Source organism: Camelus dromedarius, chromosome 11, assembly GCF_036321535.1.
Source record: "Camelus dromedarius isolate mCamDro1 chromosome 11, mCamDro1.pat, whole genome shotgun sequence".
NCBI classification, from domain to species: domain Eukaryota; kingdom Metazoa; phylum Chordata; class Mammalia; order Artiodactyla; family Camelidae; genus Camelus; species Camelus dromedarius.
The window spans coordinates 62,564,136-62,568,706 of NC_087446.1; the positions used below are offsets into that span (position 1 = coordinate 62,564,136).

General features: G+C 35.6%; 1 long non-coding RNA gene across 2 annotated transcripts; it reads left to right on the plus strand.

The window, feature by feature from the left end:
• The first annotated feature begins 1,379 nt into the window (after positions 1-1,379).
• Positions 1,380-3,948, plus strand: LOC116156307 (uncharacterized). 2 transcript variants are annotated; one of them, XR_004140053.2, is made up of 3 exons: positions 1,380-1,737; positions 2,061-2,144; positions 3,736-3,948. It is a non-coding gene; the product is annotated as an uncharacterized LOC116156307 (long non-coding RNA). The 2 variants fall into 2 exon arrangements; XR_004140054.2 differs by having other exon boundaries at positions 1,382-1,597.
• The last annotated feature ends 623 nt before the right edge of the window (positions 3,949-4,571 follow it).

Sequence of the window (4,571 nt, forward strand, 5' to 3'; positions counted from 1 at the left end):
GAAATATGATAAAATTATGAATATTTCCTATGTACATAGACTGCTAAAGCTATAAGTTTAAAAAAAGCTACTTTTTATTGAGCTCATCTGAGATACATTATTTCTAATCCCTACCACAACTGTGCATAGTAAGTATTATTACCACTATATTTTGCAGATAAAGATAGTGGGCTCAGCAAAATTGAATCATTTATCCAGGACCACACAACTAGCTCTCAATCTAGTTAGGGAACCAAAATATACACATATGGAAAACTAGACCATTACAAATTAGTATAATTAGTCTGGAATTCTCAGAGAAGCCTATTTAGAGAAGATGGGGCCTGAAATGGATCATAGACTGTAAACATTCTTAATATTATTCAGCTACATGAATAAGCAAAGAAATGCAAATTAAAAGCTGTCATTTTCCTCCAACCAAATTAGCAAACATTTTTTCAATGTTCATTGCTTTCATTCAAGGCAACAGAGACAGAAAACTGTACGCCAAAATATGATCAGTAGTTGTCTAGATATTAGAATATTTTTATTATTTTCCTAATGTTCTATAATAAGTATGTATTATCTTTATAATCAAAAAGGTAAACGTTAAAAAATTGAGTAGGCTTTGGATGCCGTATGTTTAACTTCATTTACAGTATAAAAAATAGGAGTGGGATGGGAAGACATTAGGGGAGAGATAAGGAAGTGCAAATACAAGTGACTACGTTAAAAAGAGAAAAACAATCACACAAAGAAATGAGAGCATGGTCAAAGATTTTGCTAGAAAGATTTTCATCTCTCCATTGCAGTACTAATTAAGAACAAAAGAGATAGAAACTGTTTAAATGTCCAACAAAAAGTACAATGGAAAACATGCAATCATTTTGGTTTTTTCTTAATGAAACATGTTCATTAAAGTTTTTTAGGTTACAAAACAGCATATGCAACGTGATTACAGTTTGAAATTTGTTATATGCCTAGAGAGGGTCTCGAAGACTGCTTCAAAGTGTTTTCAGTGATTGTTCCTTGGTGGATGAAATTTGGGGTTTCTGTTGTGTAGGTGTGCTCGCCTTCATTTTCTAAAGCAAAAATAGTTGCTTTTTTATAGGAAGTTAAGTTGTTTGAAGTCGCTTAAATATATCACATCAACAAATGAAGTTGCATATAATTGCTTTCTTTGTTTTGTCGCAACTAACCTCTAATCCACTTCTAGAGGGCCACCAAAAATTTGGTGAGATTACAGCCTTTCCTTAGCGAGCCAATCATTCTGAATGTTGGAAAAGAAGAAAACAGTCTCCACCGCTCTCCGCAGGAATATGCCACACTCGGTCCAGTAATCCCACACCGCTGGGAATCGCAGCCCGAACCACAGGCATCTACTTCCGGTAGGAGTCAGCCCTCCAAGCCCGGAAGTGAATGAGAGAAGGCGCGAAGCATTCTGGGAAGACTTACGGGAGTGGGGTTGGTTGGGTCGCCGCCTGTTACCAGGGCAACCGGAGGCAGTTGACGGTTATCAGCAGCTTGGCGCCGTTAGCCTGAGCTGAGACGCTCAGAAGTCATTTGGGATGAGCGAAAGGGGAAGGAGGGCCTTCTTAAGAGAAAACTGTCCTACCAGGTATCCAGTCGTGGCGGCGGGAGCGCCTGCCCTAGGGAATCTGGGTTACGCCCTCCAGTTCTTTGAGCCTTTCGGTGAAATGAAATGGCCCAGGGGCTCGTGACTGTCATTTCTTAACTTTCCTTCCTCTCTTAGAAAATGTAAGTTGAGAATTTCTAATTAACGTTGTAATGTGTTCTAATATCAACGTAAATTCTTGTTAAAATTGAAGACATTTTTTAAAAAAGAAACAAGAAAATAAAACTCACCAGTCATCCAACTACCTAGAAGTAACTTAAAATTTTCTTGTATTACAAGTTTTTTTCTCTGCATAAAAATTTCTTACATAGTTGAGTTTACTTGGGGGAAAACTATTTTATGTCCTGCTTTCTCACATAAGTATACATATATAAGATATAATTCTGTTACTAAAATCTTGGCAACAAAGAAGACATTGAAGACCTTAATGTAAATCTGTTTATAGTGAGTTGAAGAAACAGAGAGGAAGTGGACGCAGCATGTGAAGACAATTCTTTCAAGAAGTTTGGCTGTAAAGGGAAAGAGAAAGGTCAGTAGCCAGAGGAGAATGAACTGAAAGAAAAAAGAGCTTCTCTGTAAGGAGAGGAGACTTAGTGATGTATATTAGTACAAGAGAAAAAAAAAAAAAAACTGGTGGTCAGGAGTTAAAGATACTGCCAAGAAAGAGGATAACTGATTGAATGATTCCCTAAAGAAATAGGAGGAGATGACATCCATAGATTAGGTACATAAATTAGCTTAAATAGGAAGCAGAACTGGGAAGGAGGATGTCAAGGTAGGTATGCATGTTCATAGTTTTAAAACTACTGAAAACCACATTAGTGAAAAATGTAAATCGCATATTAAATGCCTATTAAATTGGTAAAGATTAAAAAGAAAATAGTACATGTGCTGGGCAAGTGTTCAGTGAAACAGACATTGCAGGTGGGAAAAGAAATGCTACATCTCTCCCTTCCCCAGGCATTTTAGGAACTTCTATTAAAATCCTTAAAGTATACACTCTGAATAAGCCAGGTATACTTCTATGCTGTTCTAAAAAAGGAAATAATCAAAACTGCATATATATGTTAAGCTGAGTGGAGTACATTTCAGTTTGGCCACCAAAAAATATAGGTTAAATATATTACACCTGTACTTCTTAGACATGGATTATATGGTTCACTCATATTAGTGTAAGAGCATCCACAGGATTTCTAGAAAGGGAATGTAGAGCTGCAGTCTGATTGACTACCCTGATGCACAATCAGTGGGATCCTTTGAACCATTTAAAATGATGATGTAGAAGACTATTTAATAATAAGGAAAGATTATGAGAGAAAGTGGGTTATGAAAGCAGCAGTCTGTGATTCTAACCACATGGTGTTTTTGTTTGTTTGTTAGCTATTCTACTTTTTGCTTATCTTTATTCTACATGTTAAATATGTTTTGTAAGGACAAATAAAATGTTGCTCTTTTAAAGATGGGAGTCAGTTTATAAGTGGGGTAGGATGACCTTGGAGGAGATGATAGCTCTCTGTGAAGTAGGAGATCAAAAGAAATAAGATGCTTCAATGAGATTTAAGAATTATTCTTTAAATGTATTTTATAGATGCATATTATATACTGATACCCCACCTCTCACAAAAGACTGAGTGTGCTCAGAAAGACATATACACTATAATGAGAGAAAGTGATTAGAAGAGGAAACAGGCAAAAGGTAACTGGAAAACAAAGTAAAGGCAGGAGTATGTTAATACCAAAAAAATTTCATACCAAAGGTGCTGTGTAATTGCTAGAGGGGTGCTACCACAAATTAGGCTTAGGGTTACTAGCAACTAAGGCAAAGGAAAACATAGTTAAAAGTTTCACATGGTCTATAAGATTTTTTTAAGTTGCTTAAGTATAGTTTTGGTATAGAAGCCTGAGAAAAATTTCTCCCAAGGTCCTTATAAGGGAATAATATGAGATTCAGCTCTTACTATTGTGTTTATTCTATTTGTAACATCTCAGAAAGGGCTGATTCCCAACTCCCCACCTGCCCCCATTCCTGCGCTTGATCCAGATCTGGCCAATAACAACCATTATCAGTACTTTCACCTACACAGTAAGAAAAAAAGACTCTCCTTCCTCTGCTGTTGCAGGTGCTGAAGACCATATAAGCATGGAGAGGACAGGCCACCTTTGCTACCACATGGAGTCTTGCCTAAAACTGAAACTGAAAAAGCCAACCTGGGAGACAGAAACCAAGTCCTGGTGACATTATTTGAGCCCAGAGATCCAGACATGCCTAAAGAGAAGCTTTACCACTGAACTTTTTAGTTAAATGAGTCAATAAACTCTCTTTTATGCTTAAATTTGAGTTTTGTCTGGATTTTCATAATTTACTACTCAAAACATCCTAATACAGGTATACGTCATTAAATCAACATTATTTCTGTTTCTATGCCCTTATTTCAAATGTGTTACTCTATAAGGTATTCTACAGTTTCCACTGAATCAATCCAAATTTAGTACAAACCCAATAGCATTTTAAGAGCTTTTTTTTAAATTGATGTTTACTTGTTTTAGAACTAAGCAAAATTACTCCCAAATTCACTAAGAGAAAAAAATTACAATATCAAGAAAATAGAAGGAGAATTCATAAAAGGAATTGAATAATCAGACATTAAAACATAAAGCAAGAATAATAAGCTTAGGATGGTAATGGGGTAGGAATAAACAGTCATGGAACAAAATTCAAAGCCTGAGTAAATATAGGCATATTACCATACTTAATATATGGCAAATCAAGGAAAGACTTGTTCAATAAAGGATTTAAGGACAATGAGTTAGATTTGGAAGAGAAAAATCATTAGATCTTTACCTTATTCACCATCCCAGGATAAATTCCAAGTGGATTTATGATTTAAATGTAAAAATGAAGCCAGGTTTTCAGTATAAATTTGTTGGCATGTAATTGAAAAATCTTGAGCAATAT